General features: G+C 39.0%; 1 long non-coding RNA gene across 1 annotated transcript; it reads left to right on the forward strand.

Annotated features, from left to right (window-relative positions):
* Positions 1 to 14198: 14198 nt before the first annotated feature.
* On the forward strand, positions 14199 to 15592 carry LOC114141475 (uncharacterized). Its single transcript, XR_003594845.1, has 2 exons — positions 14199 to 15069; positions 15191 to 15592. It is a non-coding gene; the product is annotated as an uncharacterized LOC114141475 (long non-coding RNA).
* The last annotated feature ends 2633 nt before the right edge of the window (positions 15593 to 18225 follow it).

Consider the following 18225-nt stretch of genomic DNA (forward strand, 5'->3'; position numbering starts at 1 on the left):
AAGTCCACATGGTAAAAGTTGTTGTTTATGTCATATTGCATATTACAATCCTGTAGAATGTCAATTCACATTGTGTAGTGTTGTTGCGCAACACCCCCCCCCCTCCTTTCTCTACTCTCTCACTCTCGTACTTCCTCTTCTGAGAGGGGAGATGTGCTACCAGCTCTCCTTCTAACGGGTCAATTGAGTTTCCTAAATCTGCTGGGATTTACCCTGTCCAGAACTGAAGTAAACTCTGTTTAAGCTGGTTTCGAGAAACGATTCACCTGGTTTCTGACGGCCAACATCCAGGTGTCCCACCCTTCTTCCCCCTGTGAATTAGCCAGACTGAGCAGCCTACAGCCAACTAGTTTCACAGAGCACACCTGTTAACGGTCGCTCGTTCTCTATTTTGCAACTTGCATTTGTTATTGAACCAGGTAGGTTTTAGTGACTCGGTCGAGTCCCAAGGATGAGGTTTTAAATATGGGCTACCAGCAACCTAAAAACATTTTCCACTTTTTCCTCTCCAGAATCAAACATCACAGCTATTTTACAACCATCAAAGAACTTTAAGGTGACTCATTAACTGAATGTCCACAACATCTTTTAGATTTTCTTTATGCTAAATATTTTATTAGTAAGGCATTTTTGCAAGGGTCAGTACAGCTTAATTCAGTAGTAGAAATAATCAAATAAGTAAAATCAATCATCTAATCTATCTTTCCCTACTGCTGACACCAGACCTGGCCTGATGATGAAGAAGATGCTGCAACAGGAGGAAGATGTTGATCGATGAAGGCCAGGATCTCCGCAGGTCTGATGAGCCTCCTCTCCGCATGGATGCTGAGGTCACACAGGACTTGGTGCTGGCAGGAAAAAAGGCACCAGTTCTTCTTCTTTGTCTTTGCCTTCATCTTTGTCTTTGGGGTCAGAACCCAGCCGATGAGAGAAGTGCGATTCGAAGCCACAGATTGTGGGCCAGACGGGTTGGTCCCCATGCGCAGGACAGTCTTCGGCTCTGTGGCCCCGGCTCTTCTTCAGCTGCAGAGTTCTTTGTCCATCTCGATCTTGGCTCGAAGCTGCCCGGAGGATCCAACCAAAGGTTCCTCTTTTGCCCCCACCTTTTATAGGGTTTATCCACTGCTTAGACAGATGATCTCATATCCATCACTGTCTTAAGAGACATCATGTCATGATGTCTGTGCTAATGTCTCAGGGTTGCTCAATCTCCTGTGTCCCTTGCCTGCACGACCTTTCACCTACCATCTACCTCGAACATATCAGTGATGTTTAATTGCAGTTTTACACCTTTTACACCATTTCAAGTTCAATGTCAAAATCACATTTATATCACATTTATTTTCTTTAGCTTCTCTGATCTATCATTCATTTATAATTTTATAACCATAACTTATATCACATTTATTTTCTTCAGCTTCTCTGATCTATCATTCATTTATAATTTTATAACCATAACTTATTAATTATTCTTATTATAATCTTAATGTGAGTTATTACAGATGTTTTTCTGAAAAGAAACCAAGAATAATCCATGATTCTAATTATTTGATACCAAAGTTAGTTACTTGTTTTTCTTGTAAGTGTTCCCACAAATATAAGTGTAAGTATTATTACAAGTAAACCAATATTAATATAAGTATTTTACTTTGAATCTTATCAAATTACTCAAAAATGTTTAGATTTCATGCTTTAAAATAAGGAATAGTCTCAGCTATTTTTATAAATCTGCAGGCTGGAAACTTACTTCCTCTTTTTCCAGGAAACCTGCTTTTCCTGTTTAATGACTCTCTCTGACTGACTATGATTTCTTATGATTAGATAGAAAAAAGTAGAATTAAAGCAAAGTTTGCATGAGACAAAAACAACACACACAACTAGATTTATTTTATTGACACTTAAGTCTACTGTTGGGCCTTGATGTCACTTGAGTGATTCATTTTAAAGATAACTTTATTTATTATTACTGTTAAACTAACTTTATTGACACTTAAGTCTACTGCTGGGCCTTGATGTCACTTGAGTGATTCATTTTAAAGATAACTTTATTTATTATTACTGTTAAACTAACTTTATTGACACTTAAGTCTACTGCTGGGCCTTGATGTCACTTGAGTGATTCATTTTAAAGATAACTTTATTTATTATTACTGTTAAACTAAAATCTCCAGCATGGGGAAGTGGGATGAGCTCGGATTTTCTTGACAGTAGTCACCAAAACAAAGGTTTTCACACACCTCTGTTGCTATGCCAGAGTTTTATGATCATTTCAAAGCAAACAATATCAAAAACCTCACTGTGGATAAAAATATATTAGATACATGAATATTTAATATTTCTATTGACACTTCTATACACAGATTCAGCAAATCAATGTTAGATTCAAGCTTGTCTGATTTTCTAAATACTTTTCTCTATTCCAAATATGTAGCCTTGTTTTTGAACTGGCAACTTATTTTAATTTGAGAGCACACTCTTGCACCTGTATGAAAGACTGCTTTCAGTGAGTTCTGGACATGTGGAGAGTCATGCCCTGTCAGGAAACTCCTGGTAAACATTATTTTTGGATGGTCAGATCACACCCCTTGGAGTCTGTAATAGAAGGCTGAGCAGTCCATAATGGCCGTGCTTTGCAGATTCAAAGTAAAATGATGACAGATTTAAACACAGACTTCAGTTTATGATTTTCCAGCTGTGATTAATTAAAGGCAGCTCCAAGCTAATAGGGTTTTTGCCTCGATTACAAACAACTGTGTTTTCAGAGTTTTTGCAGTTTTCTGAAAGCTCGTTCCAGATTAGAGGAGCGAAGAAGCTGGATGCTAATACTCCATGTTTGGCTCTGATTCTGGGGATGCACATTAGACTTGAATTGGAAGACCTAAGTGGTCTGGAAAGTTGGCATAACAACATATCTGTAATGTACTCATATGTTCAATCAAATATTTGTATTTCAAAGTCTCCTTTCTGCCAAAGATGTATGAATGCATCAAGTTCAGAGTGTGCTTGTGTTGGCTGTTCACACTGTCATGACACCATTGCCTTCATGCACCCACTGACTTACTTGTAAGTGTTTTGAGGGTGACAGTTAGCAGGTTTTTACGTGCCGAGTCAAGCCGAAGCGTGTCATATTGTTGTTTTGTTTGTTTTATTTTCGTTTGCTCCTCTGTCTTGGATGTTGAAATCTCCTGCAGTGATTTAACAGTCCTAATCAACATTTATTACAGATAGCTGATTACTTTGGGCAGGAAAATCCTGTAATATCCCACTGCAATAACAGGAACATGATAATAGGAGGACAACACAGCCTTTAAACCCGACATCTATATTTTATCAAGCTCAAAAGTCCACAGAAGAAATATTAGTCACTGTGTTACTTAAATTGCTTTATTAAACATTAGCTCTGTCAGGTCATTTTTAATTGAGTTCATTAGCCATTCCTGGGAAAATCTGACTCTTAAGTATTTGGGAATCAAAGTCAAAACCCATTGAGGGAGATTTCAACATCCATACTGACACCATCCAAGACAGACGGGTGGCGGAAAAAAACAAAATGATACTCTCCAAAACTTGTTTTACTCAACATGATGAACAGGCAACATGCAGCCATAGACACACCTTAGACATGATTATCAGTGAAGGTCTAAATATAGCCAAGGTCTCTGAAATTGACGTCACGCTGTCTAGTGTTGCGGGTGCCATTTACCATGACAGACAAATTAACAAGCCAACCTGTGACTTTATAATCTCACACACGAAGATAGATTAATTCAAGTCTGGATTACAACTTTTGATTTCTTCTCTTTATTCTGCCACTGCAATGTAATGCTTTTGTTTTGTTTTCGCTTGCATTACGTTTTATTACGTAAGGCACTTCTTCAAATAAACCCGATTTCACCAGAAGCGACGCTGAATCAGCTGTCTCTCCTACGGACGTCTTGAGGTCATGTCATTTCCTGCTGTTGGTCATCTGGGTTTTCTCAAGTCCAAAAAAAAAAAAAAAAAAGCACAGCTACTTTCATGTCGCATTTCATCCAACTTTAATGTTTGTAACTTTATATAAACCCTTAAACCAATGATTTTAAGTCGAGTGAAGCTTGTTTATGCAGCACATTCAGCAGCAAGGCAGTTCAAAGTGATTTGCATAATAAAAACATAATTAAACAAAAGATAACTAGTATATTGCACTGGCAGAAGGTAAAGAAGTAACAAAAAGTTCTAATCCAGACTAGAAATAATAAATGTTTCACTTATTGTTATAAGGGCTTTTAGCCTTGACTATCAGGAACTCAGTTTTACAATTTTCTGGAAGTATTAGATTAGAAAATTCTGGAAAATTAGATTAGAGTCTAATCTAATTTTCTAACTCATTGTGTATGGCTTCTTCTGGTGCAGAATTACGATGTATATCTCACGTTAATGACATAAGATCCTTTGTCTTTTACCTGGCGAGTCAGATAATTACATCTTTCGCTTAGAAAATTGTAACTCAGAGGCACTGACTGAAATATTGTAGGTGTCTCCTTGTTTTCATTCAACCATGTTTCTTTTAAAAACCTAACATAAATATTATGCTCAATGATGAAGATTTATTACTCAAACTGAATGTGTAATAAAGCCAGTTTAATTGACTTAGAGGCAGATAAGCTTTCCATTGGAGGTTGTATTAGATAGGAGATAAATAAGAGGTTTGATTTTAGACAGCTGCATTTTTATTTTTTTTACTGGTTATGGTGTTTTTGTGTTCAGACTCATTTGGGCTGGTGTATTTACAGAGCAGAATGGCTGTACAGTAAACTTCTGTGATCACAATAAAGCTGAACTATGTCTACACATTTGTTTTTCATTTCTTAAAAAGAATAATCCAAATGAAAAAAAACTGGATTAATGATATGCATGCCCTTTATCAGAGTATGCCAACCCACCATTTTTGGTGGGACTATTTTTGGTGGTAGATGCAGTGGCCTCGCCTGAGCTCTCTGTTCTCTCTCAATGCTGAAGGGAAGAAGGCATGAGGGAGATAACCTCAAAGAGAGGCTCTAGGATATGTAAATAAAAACATGTTTCCCCATAGGCCTCTAATGTCAGGTCTCATCATCCCACTGCAGGGTCCCACAGCCAATTAGGACGCAGGGCTGCACTTTGAAACCCTGTAGGATTTGCTCGTCACTTGTAACGCCTTCAATGGAGGAATGATAAGGATGATCTGAAAGAGGGGACCGCCAGTCCACTGCTTCACTTAGTCTGTGCTTTTCAATGATCTCGCTTTTTTCTAGATGAGCGTATAAAGCAAAATACATTTGAACTTAAATGTGTTAGTCATGAAAAGTTGATCCCTATAAATCCTTGATGGGCAGAGTTTGGTGCAGCAATAAACCTGCCTTTAGCGATCCTTTTGGGAATTGAGACGGGGTATGATTTTTTTTTTATGACAGAAGCAGAAGATTAAGAAAATAGACCTGTTCATGCATGCTGCTAACTGCAAATTCAGTGGAACATCATCTGATGACAACCGAAGGGTTTCATTTTCAATATGTACAAGCAGAAAGAGAGAGAGAAAGAGAAAGAGAGAGAGAGACAGAGAAGTAGAAGGGCATCTGTCTTTTTCTGGGTTCTGGCTTCTTTCCTGATGGCATGCCAACTTTCTCCCTCTTTCAGTCTATAATGTAAGGCACAGCCAAGTCAAAGGGTGGAGGGGGATGGTAGCAAAAAGCCTCAGGGACGCATTCCAATGGGTGATGGGTAATTTGGAAATGGCCCATGCGGCGCATCTGAGTGGAGCAGACGGATGTGAGCTTTACAGGCTGCAGTACAACTTGAGCCAATTTGGAAATTCACTGCTTGTGGCAGAAAAAAGCAAAACAGTGTCCTAACAAGAAGACGTGGGCACACGGAAGAGAAGTAATAGTAATTTAAAGAATATTATGTGAAGAATATTTTTTGAGGATAGGAATTTGGAGGCATTGATAGATGTGATATGAAACGTGTACATTTGTTTTCACACCCTCTGAGTTTGCAAACCGAATTCACAGCTACAGGTCAGCACAACTAGTGACTGACCCTGTCATGTTGCTGACTCATTGACTCCCTGACCAATGAAAATCAATCTCCCTTGTCAGTAACTGAGTAAGCTTTTTATGGCTTGAGCCACCAGTGTAAAAGATAAGATGAGATGGTTTGATCGAGATCCCCAATTACTTTAAAAGCTTCGGTAATTGGGACGCTGAAGACAAATGAAGACCGTCCATATCATACTAATTCAATTATATGTGCGCAGAAGTTTATATCAGATTAAACTGAGAGTCTATGCAAACTGTCAAAAGCGGAGCGTGTGATCTGAAGAAAAGAAAAGGCACACAAGTTTACCGCTTTCAACTTTTTCTCCTTTCTTGATGTTTCTCTTTATTTATTGGTCTACAGAATTTACTCGGTCGTGACTGGCTCCCGGCCTTCACTGCATCCCGTCTCAACAACACATCACTGTGCTACACTGGAGGAGGGGGCTGAGCCCATGCAGTAAGCAACAAGTATTCACAGAAAAGCTGCACCCTGCTCCTTTTTTTAAAAACACTTTTTCCCCATACAAACGAATCAGTTTGGCATCCAAAGACATACAATTAATCCGTCTTGTCAACTTCCAGCGTCAGAATTCATATCCAAAAGTACAAACAAAACACTCATTTTTGATTTAAGCAGATTCTTAGTTAGGCATAGATTATCTTGAATTTGTATGTAGCACACACAGAACAGTTAGACATAACTGATCCCTCAACGGAGGAAAAATGCTTAATATCCTTGCTGAGTGATGAACATGAATTGGCGTGCATCAGTACCACATGGCCTAGTGGATCTGTTGTGGTTTGATGTGAATTTATGTTGATTAACTCTAACTATACGAGGGGATGTGGTTGCACATCTACAGCTCCAGCTGTGATCTGTCTGTTAAGCAGCCCACTGCAGTCTGGCTGAGGACGGCACAAAATGGGCTACATTTTGCACAAAAAATTTGTTCTATATTGCTATAGTGATATACAGTATATATGGCATTAATGTAACCCTATAACAACCGGCACACTATCAGCAACTTGGATTTCTGTTTTGAAATGAAAGCAATAAGACGTATGTAGTATTATTAGATATTCTTGTGTAAATACAGTGCTGCGTTTTATTAGGAAGGTTATTAAACTGTGAGAGTCTCATTCTGCCTTTTTGAAATTATGCTCCTGTGTTTGTTCAAAAAGGGACACCTAAATTAATGCTTAAGCCTTTCTCTTTCCTGTACGCTCTGGTTCCCCTCCACCCACGGCTCTGTTCTCTCCCTCCCTTTGAATCACCATTGTTCATCACGCCGTCGCAGTTATTGACCGAACCGTCTGAACGCCCACACGTTGCTGTTATTTGAGGCTGGAAGGTGTGCGGGTCTCATCCTGGCAAACAGTGGCCAGTGTGGGTTGAGATGCGGGTAGGTGGTCTGCATCAGACTTCTGAAGAGATTTCTAACACTTTCTTCCTCGCCCTCTTGTCCTATGGGAGGAGCAGCAGGACTAAGACTGAACTGGTGCGTGCGTGGGCGTGTGTGTGTGTGTGTGTGTGTGTGTGTGTGCGTCTGCAGAAGCAGTGGTCTTGTGAGCGTCAGCTTGGTCTGCTCTAGGATATTTATAGTTCTCATTAGCCACATCCTGCTCGAGCCACGGTCACAGCACAGTGAGCTGGAATTGTTAGAGAGAGATTTTTTTTTTCCCACCCTCACACCAGCACACACACACACACACAAAACACACACACACTCGGCTTTGCACTGTACATATGGAGGCTGCTAACAAAAATGTACAGTACAACGACACGTTCTTCAAAAAGAAAATCCCAAATTCCTTTTCTGCATGCAGATTTTAACCCACGTTTGAGACACATTAATACACCGTCAGAGCCAATCATTCGTCAGAGTGATAGATGGAAGCGCAGGCCGGTGCAGCAGGTGGTCCGTGGGCGTACAGACTGGAGCCATGCTAAGACCAGAAAACAAGGGGCGAAATGAATGGAACATGCACAGAGGGTTTCCAAGTATAATCTCCCTAAAAAGAAACCGTCACAACGGTTGCTGACTGAACAACTGTGATATTGTACAGAGCTGGTCACTCCGTTGGCATAGCAACAAGTATCAGAGCGGAAAGGATTCCTCTCTTGCTCTGAGTACGAGAAGGAGGAAGAAGCATAAAACAAAAATCACGTTCATCATGACAAATTTCCCAACAACACAGTCCTTATTTTTACACTGAAGATGAATTAAAATAAATGTACAAATAAATACATGTATTTAAGAAAGAAGCCCATCTCATCTTGATTAATTTAAATGTGCCAGTACATGAACACAGCACTCAAAAGAAAAAAACGATTTCTTACTGTTTTTGTTTGTTTTGTCACGCCTGTAAATTTCAGATTATCAAATCACATTTTTACATCATGACTTTCATCTTTTCTGTGAAAAAAAGCCTCCACTGCTCTTAGACGTGAAAAAAAAAACAAACAGAATGTGCAAGGGGGAAAATGTTTCTTTTTTTATAGATGAAAGAGCTAGTTATGACAATATGCTTATTATGCATTTAACAAGTTGTGAGTTTATGCATTCGTGTAAAAAAAACAAAAAAGTAAAAAATTGCTTAATCAATTTTAGTTGAATTCATGAAGGAGTTTTACCTTGTCTGGAAACAGCTAAATTGGGCAAAACTAAACCAATTTTTCATCTGTCTAATGCATGCACACTGCAGCAATATGCATAAATCCAAGCTGACTTTCAGTGAATGTCAATAAGCAATCTCTTAAGTGGACCATTTCTGAGTCTTGATCACCCACCAACAGAACATTCTGTGAGTTGCCAGGGCAATTTATGGAAAGTGCTACCAGGCTGCCAGGCTCGATGTCATATCGGATAAATACTTCATTCCTTATAGCATTTTCCCTTTTGTGTGAGCATAAACGGGACCACTGGAGTCCCCTGGTAACTGGGAGCAAACCAAATTTGGAACTTTCGACCACAAATCCAAAAAAAAAAAAAACCAACACAACCAAAAGAGCACCATATCCAAAGTGAAACATGCTCTCAACTCACTTATGCTTAGATGAATCTAGACTTTTGGTGAACTCCTGACTAATTCTATGCACCGGCTTTTGACCCAAAACCCTCAGCCATCTGCAAGACAGATACAAAAAATAGAAGTCCTCAACAGCAGGTAAATATGGAAACCTTTTCCAACCCAGAGGGCACTGTCATGCGTTGCGGGTGTTGAGGTGGTGAGGCAAACGCTGTAGACCCAGGTAAGATGAATAATGATTTTAATAAAGAGAACACAGTCCAACCAACGGGCAGCACGGCCGAGCAGAAGCCAGGGCCCGACGCCGGTAGCAACCGTTTAAACGACTGGATAACACGAAGACTCGGGGACACAGAAAACTCTAAATAATTACACGGAAAACACAGAACATGACAGGCACAAACAAGGCTTAAAATTAGCAGAACAGTGAATCCACACATGCCTTCATATAAACAACTGAATTGTTTCCATACTTCATGGCCAAGATGAGGGATGATGACACCCTTCTACCAAAGGAGCCCGAAGGCTGAAATCAAATTAAAATGTGGCTCGGTTAAGTAATTTGTTTAAGGTTATGCACACTTAAACAAATACTTAGATAAAAACTTAGTTCTGCTTAGTAAAATTGACCTCCAGCTTCCAGTCACTGAGAAGCACTCACGCGTTTTTGAAAGATTAGTTTGGATTTCCTTGGAAAAAAGCAGACAGCACTTGCTGAAATGGCACAAGTCAGAACAAGCAGGAAAAAGGAAGACATGTTTCCAATGGTGTGTATATTAAAGGTTGTGAACTGGATGGGGTGTTAGGGCGGTGTTAAAGATTGTATGGTAACTGCAGAACTGAGGTGGTGATGACTCATTACTCTGATTCTGTGTAACATGTAAATATTATTTATTAAATAAGCAATGTTCAACTTGTGTAAGCAAAATGTGCTTATCGTCTCATTTAGAGCGCAGTCTGCTTTGTGGAGTGTTTCTAAGTATGCTTGATGAACCAGATGATTGTGTGTGTGAGTGTCCTGCTCCCATCCTGATCGCAGAGGAAATGTAAAATGGGCCAAGTTCCTGTAAGTATTACTTTAACCCAACAATGCACACAGCAACAAAGGAACAAACAAGGACATCCACAGAACTGCATGCATCCTGGATACACTAAGCCTTCCTGTTCCATTTGTTACAACACCCAAGAGTCTTTGACAATTTTCAGTGCAAAGTTCTCCTTCATTTTCTGTCTTGTGGTTATTTGTCAGAGGCAACGACAAATCTCCCTTGTTTTTTTTGGAGGGGGGGGGGTTGTCCAGCAGATTAAAAACAAAGCAACTCTTATCTTTAAAATAACATTTTACTCCGGAAGTCACTACTTTTTAAATCTTGTTGATTCCTCCAAATATTTACTCTGGCACAACGTACTTCCTGTCATTCGAAAATTCAGAGAAGCTCACCGGAGCACAAAACCCAGCACATTTAAACCCCACACTACTGCCCAGTTGGTGATTTAAAGCTATTGACCTGAAATTTAAAAAAAAAATTATAATGTATTCAACATTATTTCAATGTTGATTCCAATCGAGTTACAGTCTGAACAGAATAACTCCAGCTGTTGCATTCCTCATCTGAAATCAGCTACCAATGAACATACATTTTAAACCAAGTCCGTGTTTTGTGTTTGTTTTAGTGTTTTGTTTTAGGAAGGTGATGCAGATGGTTATAAGTACCATCTGCGTCAGAGCTGAATTTTAAAAAAATATGCTGAAGACATAATTTTGCAAAAAAACCCCTCATGACTCAAAAGGAATTTGTTTGACTTTTATATCACTGTAGGACCATCTACTTTTTAAAGATTTCTGTTTTTCTCCAAAAGAGGCACAAAAATAAATATGAAAAGCAGAACTGGAGCCTTGTAAAATTCCTGGTAAGCAAGCGACAGAAAGTTTCAAACAAGACAAATCTCAGATCTTTATACTTTTAGAATGACTTGAAAAACCTCAAATATCTCACAGCTGAATGTGAAAGTCGGTCATGTCAGAGACTGTATATTTCTGCAAGTAATTTCTTGTTATAGAGGGTAGAATGTTCTAACTTTGAACTCCACTGGGAAACATATTTTCCATGTTATATACCAGGCATAACAATACAAATTTATTTGTACACAGAACTTTGCAGCAACAATGTAATTCAAAGTGTTTTACATGATGAAAACGTTAAACGTCAGACAAGCATCACATAATTGCATTGATATAACAAAAGACGATAAAGAAACATTTTAATACAGACTACAATCAATCTGTATTTATTTTTAATCGAAGGCAAAAAAAAAAATGGTTTGTAGCCTTCATTTGAAGGAGCTCAGAGTTTCAGCAGTTATGCAGTTTTTGGGAAGTTTGTTCCAGATTAGAAGAGCATACAGTAGAGCTGAATACTGCTTCTCTCTGTTTGGTGTTTAAGGCTTAATTATTTGTATTTCATTGCAGTTTGAAGACCAACACAAACTAGTGCATTGGAGGGAAAAATGAAAAGTAAAACCCATCACATCCATGTTTCATTTTCTTCCTTTCACATGCACTCTTTAGCAAATGTATACTGTAGACCTACGTGATATTACTACACGTTGCTGTAGTAATATCTGGTAGAATTTACTAAAGTCCAATTTAAAACTCTTATCTAATCTATGGACTGTGTTGAAGTTTTATGAGTAGATATCTCATCTTCAACAAATAAGGACATTTTTGTTGGCGATGAGCACAATGTGCTTTGAATGATCAGATAAATATTCAGATCCCCCAGTCTCCATGAGCGCTATGAACCTGCTTTCTTTTTGCCAGTCCAGAACAATGTCCAATCTTCTGATTGCATTCTCTCTTTGCCTGTTTAATGCTATTAAAAATGAGGTACAATCCAATGAGGTACTAATTGTACAGGAGAACCTATTTGGTGCTCTGTTTTCAATCGAGACTGTTTTTGGATTCTGCTGGTATCATTTTGTAGTTTCTGATTTTGTAGAAGTCAAAGGGATCCAACGCTTATCATGAACTACACAGAACCTTCTCCTGAATCATTCCTGCAGCGAAACCAGATCCGCTATACAGATCCTGAGAGTCGTCTTCCACTTCAGTACCACAGAGTCAGGGTTATTTCTACTTTTCAAACATTGAATTTCAGCGGCAGAATGAGGAGAAATCATGAAAAGTTGTAATTCAGACCAAAATGAATCTATTTTCCAGTTGTTAGGAATCAATGGCAGCTCTTAACAAATGTGGTTTTTTTTGTTGTTGTTTTTTTAATCATTGATTTAAAGTAACTGAGTCTTTCAGGAGATTTGTAGTTTTTTGGGGATGTTTGTTCCTGATTAAAGGAACATAAAAACTGAATGGTGCTTCTCCATGTTTGGTTTTGAATCTGGGGATCTGTAGACGTGAACCAGAAGAGCTGAGTCGTCTGCAAGGTTGATACAACAAAATACACTATATATCTTATAGTGTATTCTTTGCGCTGCATGAAGCATGAAGGGAGTTTAGGAAATGTGAGCGACAGTGTTCTGGATCAGTTTCACCTGTCTGATTGCAGTAACGCATACTCAGATTATTTTGTTTCTTTTTAGATATTTATGTTTGGTTCCAAAGATGTGCCCTTTGTTTTGTTTTGTTTTTTTTTTACAAATCTTTACACTAATGTGTTGTTTTACATCTCTACCATTTTTGACAAAGAAATGCTTTATCCTTGAGGCTAGTTGTGGGCCATTTTTGATCGTTTCTAAGAATATCTTGATTCATATGTGCAAATGATTCATACTTGATTCATCTGTGCAAATGATTGCATCTGAAATGCAATCATTTGCATCTTATACGCAAATGATTGTTTTCTTTCAGTTTTGTCCGTTGAGAATAGTTTGATTTTCATAGAAGCTTTTTGATTTCGAAATGCACATCTTTAGTAATTTAAGCAGGTATTGCACTATATGACATGCTTTAGAATGTCGTGTAATTATATGAAAGTAGTTCTCAACATTCTGTCTTGTGATTTTGTAAATACATTGCAATCTAGTAAAGAGCATGCTACAAGTAATTTTCTAAATGAACTTGCAAGTCTACTTACAATATTATAACAAAGTATTAAAATGTTTAAAAAAAAGAAGTAGATTTCAGTTATGGTAATTCATAAAAGTAAGTAACTAACATAGCATTTTTAAAGGAAACAGTTTAAAATCTGCATTTTTAGCCACTTCCAATCATATTACAAAACACTTTTATGCAAATGATCTCTGGGACATATCCAAATATACTCAGAGTATACTTGAGGTATATACTTGAGGAAAACATATGTCTGCAAGACATTCAGGATTTGAGCACAATGCGCTTCTATCATTCTTCCCCTCTGCAGCAATCACAGACTTCTTCATCATGTATTTTATTATGGGAGTCTGCCATCTAGCGGTTCATGATGAGCATAACATGAACCGCTATTTACCGCTTGATTTTTGTGGGCATAATAAAACAGTAGAGAACACTTGAAATTTTACCAAGAACTCACGGATCTTGGGTTCTGTCCTCTTTCACTTCTCCTCCAAACTATAGAAACACAAACTTGACTTTTATGAAAACAGAACTTTGGAGTCCAAAGCAACTGTGCAGTCATTTTTCTGCTAAACCCAGATTAGATGTCTCCAGTACAGCTGAGGCTTAAACACAAAAGAATTGTACAACACTTTGGGATAGCTTTTAAAGCACTGGCTGCCTAAATTCTAAATCTGATTAATAATGTTTTCTTTCCGTGATGGTCTCTACCAAAACCACAGAAACAAACACGTTACATACATTACTCTGAGTAACAAATTCGCAAAATACAAAAAGTTTCAGTATATGAATATATTTTCTGAAATAACTACCTTTTTGATGATGATATGCTAATTAATTTAGTTGTGTACCCTTGCAGTGTGGTGAATATTATATGCAAATAAACGCTGAAATGATAATAGTCCTGCAGGATTCAAGGATAATCGGCAGTTAGAGGTTTTCAGACAGAAACTCTTGGCGTGTTTGTCTTCCTCCACACCTCTAGGGGGCACTCCACTCTGCGACGCTACCAAAGAAAGGAACGGGGTGGTTTCCTCTAATCAAATGCAACGTTGTTCAGGCGTTAGCAGACATATCTCTGTAGCGGCTCTAGGGCACGGCAGTGGAACCGATAGGAGCAAGTAAAGTTACATCTGATATACTTCTGATGTATTTCTGAGAACTTTTTGATATCAAGCAGTTTTGGAATATTTTTTTTATTTCCGAGAGTTTATTTGGTCTCTGAAAGAAGCTACAAAACCTATCAACTAACTCTAACAGGTACTTCAGTTTTTCTCGTGGCTTTTTTTTCGATTAGGAAATGTGTTTAGAGATCATGGATACTGAAACCACACAATTCCCTAAACCTGAGTGTCTGCGACATGGATTTACAGCTACGTGGACGCAGTTTTGTGATCCCAGAGCGGCGAAATGGGCCTACGAGCAGAACCGAAACAACGCAGCCGCCCGGAAACACCCCAGTCAAGACCAGAGGTTAGCACATCGGGCTAAACTCGGCCCGTTTGTTATGGACTCTGGGAAGAAGAAGAGGAAAAAGGGAAAAAGAGGGTCCAGGAATGATGAGCGTGTTGCTGCAGCCTGTATGAATCCACCACCAGCCGGGGGGATGGCGCCTAGAAACACCACGCAGTATCTAATGAGTAATGTGTACGAAGACATGAAGATGGACACCGTGATAAAATCAGCTGCTGGTGAATTAACCGGTCACATCTACTGTGAGAATCTCTCTCCCAGTAGCGTGTCCGCGGCTCTGGACTCCTGCTTCGAGGACATTCTGGAATACCAACTCCGAGACTTTGAGGAGCTCTACGACTTGGCCTGGAAACCGGAATGAACTGGTTCACATTCCGCTGTGGAACTGCTCCGACCAACTGTGCAGACTCAATGACTGATCACTAGCAAATGTGAAAGAAGGTGTGAAGAGTTACTATTGTAAATCTGAGATGAATGCATTTGTGCTGTGTTGATTTGTAGCCCAGCTCATGTTGTGTGGTCTGTTTCATGATTCATGGTTGGGCCTTTATCTGTCCCACAGCGGCGCTTTTGGACGCTGCCCGTCCGGTAGGGGGCGCTGCTGAGCTCTTCGTGGCGGCGTCCAGAGGAAACGACTAAACCGCGTACATCCTCAGTTCTCATCCGGTCCGCGGATTGAAAAATCCAGGTAAACCGGGGAAGTGTGTACTATTTGTTGCACTGCATTGTGATGCAGTGCTCCCCACAGTCACTGTTGTCTGAGCGTTTTCCAGGTCTCCATTGGCAGAACACGTGACTCGGCTGGGCGAGAAGCACACGGAAGTCCGTTTTCACGTGACTGACAGACACATGGTGACGTTTACTGCCACTTCATCCTGACCTGTTGCGGAGAATAAAATTTATATGTGGTAATTCTGTTAAAGAGAATATTTAATAAATGCTTTATAATTTGTATTAAAATGTACCTAGTGTGGTTTGTGATTTTGGAAGCTTTTATGTTTATGTGAGCATATTTAACAGGTTTAGCTAGACTTGATAAACTTGAACACAAATATTACATTTTCTAAAACTCAGTATAGCTAGTATTCTTTCTCTTTTAATGGATGGGTATAGATTTTTTAGAGGCTTATGCTTGTAATTTAAACAGATTTTTACTATTGGATTTCATCTGGTACTGGCACACAAAAATGGCAGAAACATAATTTTAAAAAAAATATGTCTTGTGTGCAGTTAAGTACAATTGTGTTTTTACAATACATGGTAAATTTTCCCTTGTGGAAAATGTGAAATTAAAAAAATTGACTGGAAGGTAATGGTGCATAAAACATAAAAAGTACCTTGGTTGCTTAGTTTCAAAAGCATGTAAAAGGCTTGAAGGTTTAAGTAAAATCTAATGGACCAAATGTTATGATGTTCTTAAGGGGGGGGGACAAAAAGACAATTATAATTTGGTATATAATGACCTACTGGTAGGAGGGTAATTTAAAACCTTTAGTATATTTCAGTATTTCGACTTTCTGTTTTGAAACAATTTAGAACAGCATTCTAATAGAACAGTATAATCCAGTATGTCTTATGTATTTTGTAAAAATGTTGATATTATACAGAAGGGTTCTTCAACTCCAGTCCTCGAGATCCGGCATCTTGCAACTTTTAGGTGAGTCTCTGCTCTAACACACCTGAGTCAAATAGTGAGGTCATTAGCAGGACTCCGGAGAACTTGACAGCATACTGAGGAGGTGATTCAGCCTTTTGTTCAGGTATGTTGAACCAGAGACTCATCTAATAAAAGTTGTAGCACACCACCCCTTCAAGGCTGGATTTGATGACCCCTGTTTTACAGAGTTACGGGGATTTTTATTTTTTTTTTTTGAAAGGTTTTACACTAGTGAATATGAATTTGGTACAGATTCACAGCAAATGTCTCACGGTACTTTACCAAACAAACATCAGATTCTATACACAAACTATTGCATTTGGATATGTCATCTTTTTACTCACTTTTGAATAAAATATGGGCCATATTGATATAGTAGATGCAGCTATGTAGTGACCTTCTGTCACTACTTCAACCTAAGCAGAAGTCATTTTAGTGAATGAGGGATGTGCTGCTTAAAATCAGCTTTTTTTTTACCTTCTATAAATGTTTTTATAGAAACATTTATAGAAGGTATAAATGTTCTATTTATACCTTGAGATGACATTTATCTTGTGATTTGTGGCTCTGAAGGATTCAGCTGTCACTGACCGTCAATTCAGATTATTTATGTAGCTCACGATGTCCCTATCTAGTCATCTACTGTTTTGCAATTTTTTTTAAAGACCCGCAGAGTTTATTCAGCTCTGTGGGTGTTCTCCAACGAATCAAGTTTGTTGGAGAAAGGATGCATCTGAAAGTTTTCATACTGGGCTTAGGTAACCCTGGTGTAGGACAAACGATATTGTCTGTGCTTGACTGGCCTGATATGGCCATGGGTTTTTATGTGCTGTAGTGCTAATCATCAAAATGAAGAGGAACTCTGAAAATATATCACTATGTGTATTGAATCTTCTTTGAGTGGAATAACTATAATAAATTAACATTTCAGTGACATTGTAATTCATGGAGCTGCTTATGTCAAGGAAGCACTCTGGCTTCAAACTGGCCGAACAGGTTCCAAACAATACTGTTTAATAAAATGGTAGCTGAACCTAATCCAAATCCACAAGGGGGCAGTGGTGGACAACAAAAGACAAAGGGCCGAACTTGTGCAGGTCAACTAAAGTTGATACCACAGTAAGGTGTTGATTATTACTGGTCCGCATTTAGATCATGCCGCACGGCATTTGTTTCAGGAAAGGGCACATTGCGACACATGTTTCATATTAAGTCTTATGGCTGGCAGCTCTGATTACAGGTTGGCCAACTGAGTGAGACTCAAATGTTGCTCCTTAAACAATCCTCGTTTCAGCTCCTGTAATTCCCTGTGCACTGATAAGTTAATGGAAATCAGATATGAGAGGACTTTTAATGGGGTGAAGGGGAACTATTTTGGTCTCTTTTGTACAGCTTTTAGACCCCCACATAAAAGGTCTTTTAGGGGTGGCGGTGCATTATCTTGATTCTGTCTGATGCAGAGGTTGATAGCTTGGAGAAAAGGGCCACAGTTGTTGTCGAGTGACGCATTCGCCGAGGCCGTGGGTTCAGAGGCTGTCAGTCTAAAACAGCTCTCTGTGGTCCAACTGCCGAGTGTGATGGTCAGCAATTACACCTGGAGGGGATTTGTGTGTGTGTGTGTGTGGGCAGCATCTTGGACAGAGCTGCTGCTGCTGGCTGATTGATGTGGGCTGCATGCAGCATCGATTCAGTGCTGTGGACAGCTTCTCCTATTAGCTGTGTTTTGGTCATGTTGGGTCTGGGGTTTTGAAAATTTCAGGTGGCAGAGTCAGAAGAAACTCTTGTAGGTGTCCGTCACATTGAAGAACCCCTCAAAAATGCCTACCGGCATTTTCGGTGGCGGGGAGAAAGAAATAAGGACGATTCTCCGAGCAGATCATCCTACCAGTGGTCATTCTTAGCTGTAATTTCACCCCCACTTCAGCAGAAGTTTACTCACT

This window comes from Xiphophorus couchianus, unplaced genomic scaffold, assembly GCF_001444195.1.
Source record: "Xiphophorus couchianus unplaced genomic scaffold, X_couchianus-1.0 Scaffold1000103, whole genome shotgun sequence".
In the NCBI taxonomy this organism is placed as follows: Eukaryota; Metazoa; Chordata; class Actinopteri; order Cyprinodontiformes; family Poeciliidae; genus Xiphophorus; species Xiphophorus couchianus.